This window comes from Microcaecilia unicolor, chromosome 3 (assembly GCF_901765095.1).
Source record: "Microcaecilia unicolor chromosome 3, aMicUni1.1, whole genome shotgun sequence".
Classification (NCBI taxonomy): Eukaryota; Metazoa; Chordata; class Amphibia; order Gymnophiona; family Siphonopidae; genus Microcaecilia; species Microcaecilia unicolor.
The window spans coordinates 438,553,925-438,573,420 of NC_044033.1; the positions used below are offsets into that span (position 1 = coordinate 438,553,925).

At 41.7% G+C, this 19,496-nt stretch overlaps 1 long non-coding RNA gene across 1 annotated transcript; it reads left to right on the forward strand.

Annotated features, from left to right (window-relative positions):
- Positions 1 to 422: 422 nt before the first annotated feature.
- LOC115465197 lies at positions 423 to 18,753 on the forward strand. Its single transcript, XR_003941355.1, has 3 exons — positions 423 to 465; positions 14,686 to 14,734; positions 18,257 to 18,753. It is a non-coding gene; the product is annotated as an uncharacterized LOC115465197 (long non-coding RNA).
- Positions 18,754 to 19,496: the final 743 nt, after the last annotated feature.

The window sequence follows — 19,496 nt, forward strand, 5'->3', positions numbered from 1 at the left end:
AAAGTTCTAAACGAACAGGATGGGGGAGGGGGAAGAGATGTCTGCCTCACTCTAATTTGTTTAGAAGTGTAAAAGATAAAAGATCTGATTTATTAAGGCTTTTTCTCCTCCTAATTTGTGTCTTTATATGGGGAAAAGCATAGTAAATCAGGGCCTTAGAGAATTGTTATGAAAGGTTGAGGGAGATTTCTGTTATTAATACATTTATCACCCACAACCCCAGTTCAAAGTAGGTGGCATACAAGATAAAAACTAAATTGTGTAATTTATACTTGTTGGAGTCTGTCTACTAATCAGTGTTTTCTTTATGTATGTTTTAAATCCATTCCTGACCCCTTCAGAATTTGCTTCTGACACTCTGCTTTTTTTAGGATATATGTTGGTAACACTGGAAGGGGCAAGGGTGCCTTGGTGACTGGTAGAGATCTCTCAGTGGTATGAGCATGGCTGGTGGAGATCCACTCTGTGAGTATTTCCTGTACATTTCTTTCATTATTCAGCATGGTATCTTGTCTATGACTATCTATGTGTTGGTGTTTTACCTGAAGGTTTCTTGGCTTCATTGTGCACGTTGTTTGCTCCAATATTTCATCAGCAAATTGCAATCTATATAGTTCAGAATAAGAAGAAAGTTAAGGGGTGGTGAGTATGGCTTTGAAGGTTGGGGGATGCGGAGGCAGCACCATTACTACGTGTTAACATGGCTCTTCCATTGAGGTGCAGTTCATTTATTTTTCTTTAGGAGAGCACGTGTTAAACCTTACAATGATGAACACTGGATAGTAAATGTGGCATTTATACCTAAAAAGGTTATTTGAATATCTGTGAGTATTAAAGCTGACATACATTAGTAAATAGGCACTGTAGTACTCCCCCCCCCCCCCGGATTAATTCCTGTGTGTGTTTGTGGGTGCAGGAGTGGGTGATGGGTTGATGCGAAGTGTGAGTCCATGCGTACTATGTAAATCCAGATAGAGTATATTTGTGACAGAAACTGAGGGGTCCTTTTACTAAGGTGCACTGAAAAATGGCTTGTGGTAGTGTAGGTGCAGGTTTTGGGCATGCACCAATCCATTTTTCAGTGCGCCTGTAAAAAAGGCCTTTTTAAAATTTTTGCTGAAAATGGACCTGCGGCAAAATCAAAATTGCCATGCATCAATTTTGGGTCTGTGACCTTACCACCAGCCATTGACCTAGCAGTAAAGTCTCATGCAGTAACCAGGTGGTAATGACCTACACTCGCCAAATGCCATTTGGCACGCGTCTGATACACGCGTCTGACAATAAAATTATTTTTCAGCCTTGCGTATTGGACACGCACCAAAAATGACATTGCGGAAAGAGCCGCGTGGTAACTCCATTTTGGCGCATGTTGGGCACCCGTAGACACTTGCACGGCTTAGTAAAAGGGCCCCTGAGAGAGAGAGAGAGAGAGAGATATCTTATGAGAAAGGGAGGGGTATTTTTGAATGGGATCTAGCCAGGTATTTATGATCTGGATTGGCCACTGTTTGAAACAGGATACTGGACTTGATGGACCTTCAAGTTTGTCCCAGTTTGGCGTCATGTATGAATTGATTGTGATCCGACAAAGCTGCATTTAAGCAGACAAATGCTGTGATATCCAGCAGCATCCATGGTACTGCCTCTTCAAAAAGGCCAGTCAGTGATTCTGAAACAGAATTTTTTTACAACTCTTTATCGACACTATCTCTGTATCCTATGCCAATGGAATATGATAGAGTTTTTTAAAACAGAGGGTGGTATTGCCCAACTTCCAGGATGTCCAAAGCAGCATTTTTTTTCTTTTCCATGAAATAAAAGGAAGCTGATCAGACTTTCTTCTGTTATTCTCTAGTTAGGGTAGATATCTCAGAAAAACAAACAAAATCTGTGTAACTTGAGTGAAAGCTCCTCAATGAATATCTTTGACCCTTATTTTAGAAGCGCTATTTATGTTTTGAACATCTGAAAACCAGCATTTAGATATATCCATACTACATGGATGTCTAAATCCTGATTCTATGAAGGCAGGATATGGATGTCTAAAATTGCAGTAAGTCTTTATAGAAAAGGGGTGTGGTCTGGGCATGTATTGGGCGAGGATAGGGAGGGGCCAAAATATGGATGTTCAACTCCGAATTCAGAAGGAGAAGCTGCCTTGAAGGTACTCCAAAGGGGAGGAGAGTAAATTTTTAATAAACTTGATAAACTTAATATCTATGTCCAGAAAGATGGATGTTGATGTTTAGACCTGATACTTGGCAGGTTACAGAATGGTGCTCTGATTGAGCAGTTGTCCCCTGGAGGGATTAAGACAAGTCACTTCTTTAATTCCCCAGTATAGCAAGAGATATGGGGCACTATGACACTTCAGGAACTCTGTGAGTCAATCTGTGCCTCAGATCTTTGCATTTAAAGAGATTGCCAATAGGAGACTTTGTTTCACGACTTGTCTGGGAATATGTTTGAGATGGTAGTTTCCTAGACCCCTGATGCAGGCTGGTAGGGATGAAACACGAGTTGTGTCAGGTCCCCTTTGTTTTTATTGAAGACTGTTGTTAATAAAGATCTTTTCTGGACAACATCTGCGAGAGGTTCTGCTTTTTTCCTCTACTGTTTGATGCCTGGTGTTCACTAAAATCCTAGAAAGTAGACAGGTCCTGCAAATTTTCTGGACTGGTGCAGACATTTGCCAGCTTATTTTCGAAAGAGAAAGACGCCCATATTTCGACCCAAATCGGGAGATGGGTGTCCGTTTCCCGTGGGCGCCCAAATCGGTATAATCGAAACCCGATTTTTGGTGTCCTCAACTGCAGTCCGTCACGGAGATGAACAAAGATCACTGGGGCATGTCAGAGGCATGGTGAAGGCGGGACTGGGGCGTGGTTATCGCCCGAGGAGAGATGGGCGTCTTTAGCTAATAATCGAAACAAGAAGGGCGTTTTTGACGAGAATTTGGTTCGCTTTATTTGGACCCTTTTTTTCAGGTCCAAGTCCCAAAAAAGTGCCCCAACTGACCAGATGACCACCGGAGGGAATCGGGGATGACCTCCCCTGACTCCCCCAGTGGTCACTAACCCCCTCCCACCAACAAACACCCACTTTACAAACTTTTTTTCCCAGCCTGTAAGCCAGCCTCAAATGTCGTACCCACCTCCATGACAGCAGAATGTGTTCTATCCTCTGACAGCCTTTCCGTGGTTCTGATGTGGGTCTCGGGTGAGTGTGACACCTTTTCTGTTAAGGGCAGTGCAGAGTCACATCACCAATGCATTGTGGTGGGTGTAGGGTATTGGGCTCCGTGATTCCACTAGCTTGTGTTAAATGCTCACGATGTTGGTAGTTGGTAGGCTCTACTCCCATGGTGCTTTTCCCTCTGCTTACTGGGTCAGAGTGTGCCCTGTTTTGTTTCCGGTAGTCCATGAGGTAGTGGTCATTTGTGTAAGACACTTTTAGATCCCTTTCATGTGTTAGCCACGTTACAGCACTTAGTTCTTACCTTGAATGTTGCTGAAAGAGGGCATTGTACACCATTCTGCCAGCTCGGACCTACTGCTAATCTCAGTACCAGTGAGACTTGTTGCCAGTGGGGCACAACCTCTGATCTGCAGTTAACTGTGAGTAAAGGTGCTTAATCAAATAAAGGACGTTTTCAGCGAGATTAGTCTTCAGGTGTCAACTGCTGTGCCAAGGTTATACACCAGCAACAAGTCCTGTCCCTGGAGCACTTTTAGTGGGTACTGCAGTGCACTTCAGGCAGGCAGACCCAGGCCCATCCCCCCCCCCACCCATAATACTTGTGGTGGTAAATGGGAGGCCTCTAAAACCCACTGTACCCACATTAGTTGCCCCCTTCACCCCTAAGAGCTATGGTAGTGTTGTACATTTGTCCCTCCCATGACCAAATGGCTTGGATTGGGACGTTTCTGAGCTGGGCGTTTTTAGTTTCCATTATTGCTAAAAAAAACCCCCACCCATCTCAGAAGGGACCAAATCCATGGCATTTGGTCCGTCCAAACCGTATTTTCGAAACGAAAGATGGACGCCCATCTTTTTCGATAATACGGTCTGTCCTGCCTCTTCACATACCCGTTTTCGGAACATAGACGCCCATGGAGATGGGCGTTCACGTTCGATTATGCCCCTCTTGGTTTTCTTAGGAATGAATGCAGATGCTACATACAACAGTGTTAGTGTCTATAGAAAATCTTGAGCATTTCATAACACGAAATGTTCATCTATCTGGCCATAACATACATCCCCTTTAACTTCAAAATGTTAAATCTCCTTCAACAAAAGCTGGAACACTGACCCTTATTTTAAATATCAAAGAGCTTCTCATATGAGGCTGTCATGGTCACATTGTTGGCCAGGCAGTTAGCATTCTCAATCAGAACAATACAAGCATTTCTTTTAAATCAGATTTATCATCAGCTTTCCTCATTCTAAGTAGGTGCATACATTTGACATTTTGCTATCTGACAGCAATGCAAATACATATGCGGTTTTTTTTTACCTCACAGAAAAATATCACTGCAGAAAGCTTTCCACTTTGCAAGAGATAAGGTTCACTCTGTTAGTGCAAAACCAAGCAAGAGGTAGAAAAATTGATCTCTTGATCGCAACAAAAATAAATTTCCCTAAACTGGAAAAGTAATATTAGATGAATTATACTGGAACAGATTCTCTTTAAAAAGCTATTCTGAAGTTTAAAATATCTGTAGATGGAATTGGAAATGAAATATGTTTATAAACAGCGATATTATTCTTAGATCACATTTGTTATGTTTTAACTTAGCTTTAGGTAGATTTTCACTGAATTAAATCCAAATATTGGGGCCCTTTTACTAACGTGCATCAATTTGGAACTACCGCCCGGCTACCGCATGCCCTGGGTAGTAATTCCATTTTTTACATGTGTCTGATACGTGCGGCAGAAAATATTTTTTTATTTCCTACTGCGTGGCACTAACCGGGTGGTAATTGGCAGTCTACACACACTGATGATTACCGCCCAGTTAACGCACGAGAACTTGCACCACTAAATCAATGGGTGGCGGTAAGGTCTCAGGCCCAAAATGGAAGCGCGCTGATTTTTATTTTGCCGTACGTCCATTTTTGGCAAAAAAGGCCTTTTTTGTTGGTGCGCTGAAAAATGCACATGTGCGCATCCAATACACGCGTCTACACCAGCGCAGGCCATTTTTCACTGCACCTTAGTAAAAGGACCCCATAAATAGCAAAAGGACAGCACTGTAAGGATTCTTTAAATAGTTGTATTATATTAAGTGTTGCAAGCACAAGACAGATGTTCTCAGGTCCACCTCTTTCCCAGTTGCCAGAGTATTCTGAAAATGAGTAAGTATTTAAAAAGAGAAAACTATGGAGCCATTTTACTAAAGGGCGTTAAGCCCTAATGTATGCTGTCCCTCAGATTCTATATATGGCGCTCAAAATTGCACACACAAATTTGACCACATTCTCAATTTGCGTGCACAATTTAATTGTGTAATGAGCCAATTAATGCCAATAATTGGGCATAAAACAATCAATTAGTGGTGTAAATTGGTAACAATTTGGATTTGTGCACACATCTTGCTATTTTATAAAGATGCACATGCAAATTGTTTTGTGCGCAACTTAAAATGTGGTGTGGCCATGGGAGGGGCATGGGTGGGTCAGGGACATTCACTAAGGGCTTATTTTACAAAGCCATGCTACCGATTTCTGCGTGGTAAATAAGAGGAAGCCTGTTCAATTCTTATGGACTTCTACTCATTTGCTGTGTGAGAATCGCTAATGCGGCTTTGTAAAAGAAGCCCTTAAGATACGTGCAGTATTATAGAATTTGTAGGATCTGTGCCTAACTTACATGCAAGGATTTACACCAGGTTTCAGTTGGTGTTAATCCTCGGGCCCAAAATTGGGCACGGATCCTGGCACTAAGAGGGAGATTCAATATATGGCACCTAAAAAATTGTCACTGAAATCAGTGCCAACTAAGCGTATTCTATAATCAGTGCCTAGATTTAGGCGCTAATTATAGAATATGCTTAGTTGATATTTCAGCGCCTAAATCTACGCACATCCATTTACACCAATGAAAATGTGGCGTAAATCCCAGCATGTAGATTAAGGCGCACTGGGTCGTATTCTGGAGCCCATTTAAAAAGGAGCGGGAGGGCTAACTTGCAGGTAGGGTGTGCCAAGTCAGCATTACCACCAGGGTAGCATGTGCGCCCGGCAATAATTCCGATTTTGGCACATGCTGAACCTCATGGTACAAAATTATTTTCTATTTTCTACTGTGGGGGTGTTTCCGACAGTAACCAGCATGCACACTCACGTTGGCATGCGCTGCATGGTTACTACGTGGGTAGTACATGAGCCCTTACTATTAGGTCAATGGGTGTTGGTAAGGGATCAGGCTGTAAATAGGCCATTTCCTGGCCCATTAAAAAATAGCCTTTTTCCTAGCCATAGTGAAAAATGGCCCAGTGCATGCCTAAAAGAAATGCCCACACTACTGCAGGCCACTTTTTACCGTGACTTTGTAAAAGGACCCCTCTATAACTAGGTGCCTAAATTTCAGAATGCCATGAAACACCCATTTCCCCACGTGCCTTAGAAGTTCGGCACACATCGTTACAAAATGTGCTTAGCGACATGTGCACCTAAATTATAATCAGTGCCAATTAGTGCTCATTCTTGCTTAAGTGCTGTTATCAGTGCTCATTAGCTTGTTGCGCTTAAGTTAAATGCGTTGTTACAAAATCCACGCCTTAATCTCTAGGCAAACTATAAAGAATCTGGGGGTAAGTGCCATTCTTTAAATAGCACTCAAATTGGAGTGCCATTTATAGAATAGTGCTCAGTGCACATTTGTTTTCAGAGCCCAAATTTGGGCACCATATCCTGAATCTAATCCTTAGGATGTGAAAACAGGCTAAGCGCATGGGAAGTTCCCATGTTAAAATGCACTAAGCCCATTTCTTAAAAAAAGGGTCCCTATCTTAATTACCATTTGCTTGTGTCCAGAAATTTTGGGGTTCCTTTACTAAGGTGTGCTAATGATTAGCATACACTAAATGATAAGATACCCATTAGAATATAATGGGCATCTTATCATTTAGTGCACGCTAAGGGCCTTTTTCTATAAAGGTAATGCTCCTAAAGTTATGTTCCTAAATGTACACATCTAAATTTAGTATGTAGGAACATAGATTATTCTCACAATTTAGAAGCATAAATTATGCTCATAAATTTAGGAGTGTAAATTTTAGGAGCATAAATGTAGGAGCATAAACTTTGTAGAATAAGGCCCAATCCCCCGGATTCTCTATAGTGTGCCTAGAGATCGGCGCCAAAATCGGCGCAGATTCTATAACAATGTGCCTAATTTAACAAGCTAATGAGTGCTGATAACAGCACTTAACAAGCAATAATGAGCACTGATTGACACTGATTAGAATCTAGGCACACAACTCTCTAAGCATATTCTGTAACAATGTGTGCCAAACTTCTAACAGGTGCAGGCAAAAAGGGGCATGGTTATGGGTGAGGATATGGGCATTTCATGGGCATTCTGAAATTTATATGCGTAGTTATAGAATATGGCTCAGTGCGCCTAAATCTACGCACTGGGATTTACATCACATTTTCGTTGGTGTATAGTGTAGATTTAGGTGCTGAAATATCAACGAAGTGTATTCTATAATTGGCACCTAAATCTAGGCACCAATTATAGAATATGTTTATTTTGTAGGCGCCATATATAGAATCTGACCTAATAGGCTCTAAATTAGGAGCATTCATTTAGGAGCATAGGTTATGCTCACAATTTAGAAGCATAAATTTAGGAGTGTAAATTTAAGAGTGTAATTTAAGGAGTCCTTTTACAAAGGCACGGTAGCATTTTTAGTACGTGCTAATGATTAGTGTATACCAAATACTAGAGATGCCCGTAGGGATATATGGGCGTCTTCAGCATTTAGCGCACACTTATTTTTAGCACGTACTAAAAAGGCTAGCTCGCCTTTGTAAAAGGACCCATTTTTCTGACTTCAGGATTCCTCATGGTTAAAATGGAGCTTTATGACTTGGAAGAAGACTATCCAGTAGAGTCTTCAATGTCTATAAAAAGGAACAACTAATCATATTACTTTGACTTGCATATTAAGAGATATTTTTCAAAGTGAGAGTCAGCGTCATTCTTTATGTTCAACACTTGTTTTAGCAGCTTGCCTAGAGGTAAATTAGCACTGCAGATTTCATGCCCTAGTCAATACTTGACTCAGAATCAAACCAGTAGCCCATCTGTATTTTATCAAAATGCCAATCTGTCACTGTTTTGTCAAGGTAGCTTTAAATAGTTATACAGTAAAAGGCAATCTATGGCCCTGAAAAAAAAATCAACAACAACTGGCTTCAACAGATGTACATAGACTGGATGTCATATAAATAGTTCAGTGCTCTACCACATAAAGGGATACCCACTCACATAGTTCTAGAATGATAGTGTTATAAACCAGCCTAGCCTTTCTGTAGACATTTTGCAAAGTTTGGTTTGTTTTTTAAATCACTTATCACTGGGGGTCATACCATGAAATAAACAAGCTGTGAAAATAAGCAGTGCAGTATCTTTTGTCCTTTGCTAGCTATAAAACAACCACAAAATAGCAAGGGTTGTATTCAGATAGCTACAAACAGCTATTATAACGCATTGAAGCAAAGACACACAAACTGCTACTGTATCTTGCACAGTGCAGATGGCAAAGGATCAGACCTTTTTAATTTCTCATCACCAGTTCATTAGTAGTTCCAGCAGGTAGGGATACAGGAGGAAGGGGAATAGAGGGATGTAGAAAAGCACTGTTTTATACAGACACATTCAATGTTTTTCCCATGATTCTTCTTGATTGTTGGATGCAGCCCCATCAGTAGCGCTTACAGTACTTTACATTTAATATGAGACTTAAAGACTTTAGTAAATGTAAAGTACTGCTAGTACCATTGGTTTCCTTTTGAGCTGAGAGTTCTTATCACCATGCATATCTTCCTGTCCCTCATCCACCCGGCTCTCCCTGTCTCTCACCTAACCCACCCTCATCCTGTTAGACTGTCACTGAAATGCTTTGATGCTTCACTTATATATACTGTCATCTATCAACATTTGCTTATTTCCGATCTGACGAAGAAGGGCTACCTTCGAAAGCTAATCAAAAAAAATGTATTGTTAGTCCAATAAAAAAGGTATCATCTTATTTTCTTTTCCATGTTTTATTTTATTCTTCTTCTATTGATTACCTCTATTGAGATGAAAAAGCTCATACCATTTCTGATTTAAAATGGAGGATTATAGATAAAATTGAAATTGGGTGGGAGGGAGGTGATATGACTGGTCTCTAAAATATGAAGGAACAACATTGGACATATCAACTGAATACTATACATCTGGGTGGTTTAAATTTGGAGATAGATTGGGGTTTTAATCAGCTATAGTGTTTTAGTAGTGCTCCCTTTAAACGGGAGGGATTCTGCAGAGCTAATGAAAGACATTCCACATAGAGAGAGAGAGAGAGAGAGAGAGAGAGTCTTTTTGCCCGGTTCCCATTTTGAAAATCAGTTGACGTATATGTAAGAGTCAAGGCAATTGAGGTGAGATTTAAGTGGGGATTATTCTTAGATTAGTAGGGTTGAGAGTTGGGTTTTTGATATGATTTTATTACATTGCAGGACCAGATCCTAAGCAGGTTTCCAAAACATGGACCATGTTGGTGTGGGTCTGTTATTATTTAATTAAAAAGCTGCTGATTATGCTAAGTTACATTTTTCTTTAAAATCTCTAAAATATTATAAAAAAGCTTTTAAGATATGCATTAAAGGTTATATGACCGATGACGATTACAGTGATTCACTGAGCAATGTCTTAGTGTGAAAAGAGGGAAAAAAACAAACAAGGGTGGAAGAACGCCAAATCCAATAAGAAGAGTCCAAATGACACAGTAGTAAGAGCACCAAAATAAAGTTTATTGGGACCCTACACAGTCCGTGTTTTGGCTCAAAAAGCCTTCATCAGGGGTCAACGGCTTGACGTATACTGATTGGCCGCTTAATCTCTCAGATCAAGGAGCACATAAACAGCATGGTGCATCCAGCAATACACAATGTGAAGGTAAACGAGTGTGTAAAGAGTTACTGCTGAAGTCAATGGCAGAGCACCCGCTATTTTATATATGTTAAATAATCCAGTGCTGGGTCATTGTCAGTTTTTGGATTTATTACCCCCACTGTGGAACTGTTGTCTATTCAAATTGATTTATTCCTGGCACAAAGCAGTGGCCCAATGCTCCTTGCTGCTTTTTAAAGGGACTGGCCAAACTGTCATTACTTTCAATCACAGTCCCTCCCTGATGAATCCCCAAAATGCAATGCCAACTTCCAACTTATTTTGTCATTAAAGGCACCAATGGCATGCCACTTACGCTGCAAGTATCAACAAGATTGTTTCAGCTTAAATATCCCTTCAGAATACCATAGACAAGAGGTTTAGCTAAAAACAAATTTCAATTGCAAAGGTGCAATTCGATCAGTTGAAGTACTAACTATATCATTACAGCTCTCCATCATCAACACAAGATCAGAGTGAATCATCTAGTTAACTTGGGAAGGGTAAGAAAAGACTACAAATTATCTTTATTGGTTTTAAGATGAACTTGGCAAAATTACCGCAGGATGCCTCAGCATGTCCTGCGGTAAACCATATTAAGTGCTTACTACAACTTAGTAAAAGGAGCCCTAAGAAGGTAATTCTATAGAGAGGGCCAACATTTAGATGCCAAGACATGTGCATGTGTGTATATAAACCAAACAGAGAGGGTAAATAGCATACATAGAAAGTACACAAACAAAAAAGCAACACTGGGCCTTCAATACTGAGACAACAGGAGTATTTTATTGATAAACTAGCCGTTGAGCCCGTAAAAACGGGTTAGTAAAGGAAGGGGGGGGGGTTGAAAGGCCCCCCCCCCGGATAGGTCACCGCCGCCCCTCCACCCCGGAGTCACCGCCGCCCCCCTCCCCCGGAGTTCCCTCCGCCACCCCTCCACCCAGGCCGGGTACCTGGCTTCACTATTCAAACCGCCATAGCGCAGCACACAGCTCATCTGAGAGGCTGTCGGCCTTCCTTCTTCTCTGCGTGTGTTCCGCCGTCGTGTGACATAACGTCGGCGAGGGCGGGACACAGGCAGGTAAGGAAGGCCAACGGCAGCTCAGATGAGCTGTGTGCTGTGTTCCGGCGGTTTGAATAGTGAAGCCAGGTACCCGGGCCAGGTGGAGGGTGGGTGGCGGCGGCGACTCTGGGTGGGTGGGGGGAGCGGTAGCGGCAACCCTGGGGGGGGGGAGCAGTGGCGACAGTGGTTCCCTCACTCGCAGGTGCGCAGGTTCCCTCTCTGTCATGCCCCCATCATCACGTATTGACGCGGGGGCGGAACAGAGAGGGTCTCTACTGCGCATTTGTGAGTGAGTACGCCTCTTGCCATTTATATGTTTGATGACCCGACACGGGCCGTGTTTCGGTGTTAAACAACGCCTGCCTCAGGGGTCAGGGTTAAGATGTAAATTATTTAAAATATAAATGTGTCCAATGCCTCCGAAAACGAACGTGGAAAATCTTTAAAACCAAGCTTGCTTGTCGGAATGGACAGCCTTGATGTAGGAAACAACTCTCCTGTGTTAGCCTTGGTTTTTTTTTACGATTTGCGCTTGCAAAAAAACAAGCTTGGTTTTAAAGATTTTCCACGTTCGTTTTCGGAGGCATTGGACACATTTATATTTTAAATAATTTACATCTTAACCCTGACCCCTGAGGCAGGCGTTGTTTAACGCCGAAACACGGCCCGTGTCAGGTCATTTATCAATAAAATACTCTTGTTGTCTCAGTATTGAAGGCCCAGTGTTGCTTTTTTTTGTTCATGTGTGTATATACCAATATTCCGGCTAGGTTCTATTTTATAACATCTAAATGCAATGATATGTAGTTTGAAGATGGGCATGCACATGGGTGGAGTCTGGATCTAATGTGTGCACAGTGATGGATTACTATAATTAATGCTTGGGTTTATTTGTGCACGTTGCACTGTTACACTAGAATTCTACTGTATAAAGGAAAGTAGGCACCTAATTTCCTTAAAAAACCAGCACCAGATAGCTACCAGTACAAATAGAATCCCCTTTGTAGACTTGCTTTCCATGGGAATTATTTTAGAAGCAACTCCATCAGTAAATAACAGCATTTATATGTGAAGATCAGCTATGCATGCAAACGATTTTAGAAAACAACTGTTTACCCATGAGGCAAAAAAAAAAAGTGACTTCCTAGAGTTCTACAGTTTTTTGCCATTTTCAACGAGAAATGTTACGTACTTATTTAATCATACTTACGTATTACTATTAAACAACATTTAGGGGTCCTTTTACTAAGGTACGCTATCAGATTTAGCACATGCTAACAATTAGCATGCGCTAAATGATAACATGCCCATAGGAATATAATGGGTGTCTTATCATTTAGAGTATGCTAATCATTAGCACACGCTAAATCCATTAGCGCACCTTAGTAAAATGACCCCTTAATTATCTTAAGGTATGTTGATGTTACTGACATTTTAGCATTACTACCCAGCAGCTTTTGTGTGTTAAAAATGTTTGAGCTAAAACACACAGTAAAATAACATCTTTCAAATGATACAATTAACGACATGTTAGAAGTTTGCGGTCACTGTGAATGTTCAAAGTGTCCATGCCCAGCTTTAACACAGGCCTTCAGTTGCTTTGGGAAGTTTTTAACAGCCTTGTTGATTGGCCCCTGTGGGCAGTCTGTCCCACATCATCTGTAGTGTTATATTTATTATATTCCACATACAGAGTTCAAGGGGGAGTGGTTTGGGCAGGCATAGGGCATAGTGTGGATGAGATGAAAATATAGATACAGTATGCATTTTCCATTTTATATGAGGAATACATGTATTGGCCTAAATTTCCATGTTAGCTTTTACACCTGTCCTGAGAAACTCATAAGTATCAGCTTAAAGGGACAGGCTCATAGATTGACCACCCCCTCTTCTGAACCCTCTTGAACCTCCCATGACCCTTAAAATAATCAGTATCCTTCCCACACCCAGCAAACCACCCCAGTAAAGGCAAACTCCACTGAACACCCTCACCTCTGCTTTTCCAGGTCTTATCAGGGGTCTCTCTAGTATCTAGTGGAGGAGGGGGAGAAGAAGTGATCCTCAGTTGTTTCTCTTTCTTTGGGTGCTGGATTCAAAATGCATTCTTTTCACCCTTATTTGACAGCTTGGTCCCTAATGGTAGTACAGTGAGATTACCACTAGGATTGAACCAGTGCCATTTTGAACCCAGAGCCCAATGGGGCAGGTGCTATTGGAAATCACGTCTGCTCCAGCTACTAGACACTCAGGGCCTCCCTATAGTGTCCCAGGGTGATCTTCTAGGGTGGGAGTCCAAGAGGTGACTGGAGGTGAGAGGCCTGGAGGTGACTTCAGAGGGGCCGGAACCTATTTTGTTGATCTGAATATATTTTTGCATGGAGGGAGGAGGAGGGGCCATGACAATTCATATACAGCAGTCCTAGTCCTATAACATAAGAGTTACTGACCTGTGGTGCTGAGTTACCACAGGTTAGTGCTTCCTGTGGTAAACTGAGCAGTGACAAAACACTACATTTTCCCACAGCTTAGTAACTACCCCTTAACTATGAAAGAGAAATAGTAGTATAAGCAGAATTTATAAAGACATCAACTAGAAAAATCTTCAATAAACACAGTGGAGTGGAGGAATGGCCTAGTGGCTAGAGCACAGGGCCTGATATCCAGAGGTGCTTGGTTCAAATCCCACTGCTGCTCCTCATGATCCTGGGCAAGTCACTGAACGCTCCATTGCCTCAGGTACAAACTTAGGGTCCTGTTTACTAAGCCACTCTATAGGTGCACTAGCATGTTTAGAACACACTAAAAACACTAGTGAACCTTAGTAAACAGGGCCCTCAGATTTTGAGCCCTCCTGGGACAGGGAAATACCCAGTGTACCTAAATGTAACTCACCTTGAGCTACTAGTGAAAAAGATGTGAGCAAAATCCAAATAAATAAAATAAATTGAAAACACAGGACTGCCTTAAGCAAATGAGAGAAAAAGGTATATTCATAAACTGCCTCTGGAAAAAAAAATAACATTAAAGCAGCATATATCCAATTTAATCCTACCATTCTAGAGAATACTTCATTATAAAAATGAAATATAATTTCTCAAAAACATTATGATTTCCATTTCCATGTCTTATAGGTAGATCTTATGAAAGATTGCTTAACTTATTCAGAAGAGCAATCTGACAAACTTCCAATAGCACATTTAAATGTTTCTGCACAAGATGAGTTTACTTACAGATGCATAAAATATCAAACAGCCCATTGCACTCTGAGAGACTTTGCAACCCTCTAACAAGGTAGCAAGTTTTACTGAAGCTTCTTTTAGTAACTCATGTAAAGAGTAAATATATAAATCTTGTGATATAAATTATATCCTGGTTATTATACTTTTGTAATCTTTTTTTACTGTTATGTATTCACTGGCAAATTTGCCTCTTAATCATCCTATCCCTGTAGTACAAGGACATCATTCAGAGCTACTCCTCACTACAGAAGCCCCCATAAGGTAAGAGTCATAAAAGGCAATTCTATAAGGCACATTTAAATTAAGGTATCAATTGCACACCAGTGTTTACAGGATACTAGCACTTACGTGTGGGATTGGTACCCTTAACTTGTAAATACATGCTTAAATGCTAGTAAACGTGGTGTGCATGTAGCTTAGTATGCAAAGGGAAGTAGGATGCATGGGTGTCTCGCCTAGCAATGCACACAATATATAGAATACTTTGCATTGCGTGCACTGCAAGGTGCTTTTAAATGCAGCAGCTTATGGGGTCCTTTTATTAAGGTGTACTAACAGATTTAGCACGTTAACGATTAGCAGATGTCATATGATGATGACCATAGGGATATAATGGGTGTCTTATCATTTATAGTTTATTAATTTACTATACCGCCTTACATATCAAAGCAGTTTACAACTGTAGTAATAAAAACATTGGCCAGTGTTGGAAACAGGATACTGGACTTGATGGACCTTTGGTCTGTCCCAGTGTGGCAATACTTATGTACTTATATACAAAAAGTAATGAAAAGAAATATAATTTGGACACTAAAGCACACTCATAACAGGCCATACAACCACACTACATCTCCCAGATACAATATCAATTTCCACCAAAGGCATTAGTAAAGAAGTAGGCCTTAAGAAGACGTTTAAACTAACCCAAAAGAGCTTTCATCCCTCAGTTATCCTACAAGTTCATTTGAGAAAACGGGACCTATCACAAAAAACACCCAATTCCTTGTTCTAGTCAAGCGGGCCTCATGCACACCAGCCCCCCCCCCCCCCCCCCCCCCCCAGTATTCAGTCAGCAGCGGTCAGCGTTTTTTAAAAACGTTGATCATCGCTGGGTAAATCATCCTCTGATATTTAGTGCCAGGCCATGTCCGGGTACCAGCAGTGAATATCGGGGGATATTTATGAGTGGGCAGGCTGCTGGAGCTTATGCGTGCCTGCTCCACCCCCGCGGCCCCAAACAACAGCCCCCCCATAACATCCCTGCCTCCCCCGTCTTGCCCTCTCCCCCTGGACAGCAGCTCCCCCCAGACAGTAGCACTAATCCCATCCCACCTCCCAGTTTGGACAAGACACTCCCCAGGACATATCTGACTTCCCTGGTGGTCCAGCAAGGTGTTGGGGGCAGGAGTGAACCCCCCCTCGCTCCTGCCCCTAGCGACAGCTTCTTGAAAATGGCTTCCACAATCTTTCATATTGGATTTACAACCTGCTTAGCAGTTGACTGAGATAATTTGCAATCTTTCAACTCTGCTCTTTATTTTAAAGCACTTGGGCTACTTTTGCCTTTACTGTACCTTTCTATCAAGATGTCCTAAGTTCCATGTTTTGATACCTTTCAAAGAAGCCTTACTCCAAACCATGCACTCTTGAATGAATGTCAGATTTCCCTCAAGTTCTAATTTAAAAGCTGCTCTATCTCCTTTTTAAATGTTAGCACCAGCAGCCTGATTTCACCCTGGTTAAGGTGGAGCCCATCATTTTTGAATAGGCTACACCCCTTCCCCACAATGTTGCCTAGTTCCTAACAAATCTAAATCTTTTCTCCCTGTACCATAGTACAGGAGATGATAAGAATACAGAAGGCAGCAGCCCAAGAGACAATAGCCAAAAAGGGATTATTTTGCCTTTAGCAGCTGTCATTCTTCTTGGGTGGAACTCTTGGGTGTAGGCAACCTGCTTAGACTTCAGTGATCTAAGAACCACTGAGAAGCCCAGAAGCAAAGCAAAAACATGATTCTTCTGTTTTTAGCTTCTGTAATCTTCTTTAAATTTTGCCCTTGGGCTGATGCAATCACCAGGACTTCAGTGATCCAAGGTTGGCTCCCAGGAACAAGAAATAAAGACAAGAGTCAGGAAACTGACCAGAAGCTGCCTGTACCAAGGAACAATGAAGCACAGTGAGCCAGCAGCCATCACAGGGATCAAGAAAGGGATCTGGGTGTCGTCGTCGATGATACGCTGAAACCTTCTGCTCAGTGTGCTGCTGCGGCTAGGAAAGCGAATAGAATGTTGGGTGTTATTAGGAAGGGTATGGAGTCCAGGTGTGCGGATGTTATAATGCCGTTGTATCGCTCCATGGTGCGACCGCACCTGGAGTATTGTGTTCAGTACTGGTCTCCGTATCTCAAAAAAGATATAGTAGAATTGGAAAAGGTACAGCGAAGGGCGACGAAAATGATAGTGGGGATGGGACGACTTTCCTATGAAGAGAGGCTGAGAAGGCTAGGGCTTTTCAGCTTGGAGAAGAGACGGCTGAGGGGAGATATGATAGAAGTGTATAAAATAATGAGTGGAATGGATCGGGTGGATGTGAAGCGACTGTTCACGCTATCCAAAAATACTAGGACTAGAGGGCATGAGTTGAAGCTACAGTGTGGTAAATTTAAAACGAATCGGAGAAAATTTTTCTTCACCCAACGTGTAATTAGACTCTGGAATTCATTGCCGGAGAACGTGGTACGGGCGGTTAGCTTGACGGAGTTTAAAAAGGGGTTAGATAGATTCCTAAAGGACAAGTCCATAGACCACTATTAAATGGACTTGGAAAAATTCCGCATTTTTAGGTATAACTTGTCTGGAATGTTTTTACGTTTGGGGAGCGTGCCAGGTGCCCTTGACCTGGATTGGCCACTGTCGGTGACAGGATGCTGGGCTAGATGGACCTATGGTCTTTCCCAGTATGGCACTACTTATGTACTTATGTACTTAAACATCTTGGTGGGGAGTGAAATAGGCTTTTTAGCACGAGCAGCTAAAACTGTCATGAACACTATACAACATACCTAACATCTAGGCATGAGCCACAATACACTAGCCCAGTGGTTCCAAAACCTGGTCCTGGAGCCAGTCAGGTTTTCAGTATATCCACAATGAATATTCATGAGGTAGATTTGTATGCAGTGGAGGCAGGAGATGCCTAAATGTAATGACGTCTTTGTGAAGGACCTATCACCCTGACACAGCATGGTGAAACATAGCCCATGTTGGCGCAGGTCTGAGAACTTTAAAAGATAAGTTCTAATGATCGGACTTAGAATTTGTATAAGATATTTAAAAGTATTTTGTAAAAAAAGTGAGAAAGTCTTATGAAAAAGCATTATTGAGTAACTGGAGCCGATGACAATGCAGGTAAGTCACAGGAGATATTCCTGTTTGAAATGAGTTGCTGCCGAGGATGAGTGTTGATGTTATCCACTCACTTTTTGGAGTTTTGGAAGTGATTGGGTTGTTATTACATGATAGTTTTCTATTTAGACATTTTTCTCCTCAATGAATAGGATAGATCCTGAAAAAAGGCTGTTCTGTTACTACTAGCTCATATTTCCAAAGCACTACCAGGCACGTACAACTCTGGTTGGACATAATAAGAAACTGCCTCTTTTCCACAGAGCTTAAAATCTAGTCAAAACAAATAAACATGAAAAACAAGAGATTCTGAGAGATTGTATTATAGAGAAGTGGTCAGGCTACAAAAGCATATGTGCATATTTTCTGTCTCTGCAGGTCTCTGGTTACCTATCTCAGTAATTCTGTCCAACTTCTTCGGGATTGCTAGTGTCCTAGTCATGTGACCTGCCATCATCCTGATCCCGGAAGGAGGTTTAAAGCTTTCACATTGGCGGCAGTTTGCACCACGGCAGCATGCACCCAGGGAGCAGATAATGCTGGTTGGGCGAGTTCCTTGGGGCGAAATATGGGGACGAACTCCCATCTATCTGACAATTCTGGCAAATACCTTAGCATTTTGTATTCTATTGTATTTGGAGTTCCCTATGACTATGTCTTCTTTTTGTTCTGTTGATGCCGGTGGTCATTATGTCTCATCTGCCCCAGCCTTTATTGATTTCTCATCGTTGGTTCTTAGTGGAGGGTACTACAACAACCATTGACACTCCCTGTTGCAACAATTCTATTGAGCTAGGTCTCTTGAACTGTCAATCTCTCTGATTTAATTCCTGTCTGCCAAGGGACCTTTTAGGTATGTCAGTGATCATAGGCGCCCGGTATAAGAGGCTTGGGGAGGCTATGCCTCCCCAGCCACAGCAGGATGGATCAGCTGTTTCTATAGAAATGCTAAATAGTAGTAGTAGTAGTTCTCTGGCAGTCCCGCTGCTCTGGGGGGTTTAAATAGCAGCAGGCTGCAGCTACAGTGAAAGCCGTCTCTAGCCTTTTGTAACCAGTTGTAATTTGATTACCTGCTGGGAGAGCAGAGCAGGGGGGGGGGGGGGGGGGGGGGGTTGGCTGGACTTGTCCTGGGTTGCCATGGAGATATTTAACTAGGCTGAATTCCTGCACATGAGCACTTGATTCCAAAGAGATTTGCACTGACCCCTGAAATTTTAAAAGTCCTAAAAATAAGTTTTAAAAGTATTTGAAAGATCATTTTATTTTCATTATAGTGTTTGGAATATGTCCACTTTGAGAATCAGGTGCTCAACATTAAAAGTTTATATTTATTTACTTATGTATGGCATTTTATACCACATTAAACATAAATTAGGATGTTTTGTGGCTCTACATGAGAATTGTGATATTATGATCCCTTGTTTGATATTGTTGACGGTCTGCATTTTCCGTATGGGTGGTATATTGGTGTATTAGGTTCTGCCCAGTGTAATATTTATGGTACAGTAAGGTTCTGAGTGTGTTTTTGCACAAAGTTGTGCATAGTGTTTTGCAGTTGAGCGATTGTGGTTAGTATATGCTTTGAGCAACCACTTTATTCTTTGATATATGATACATA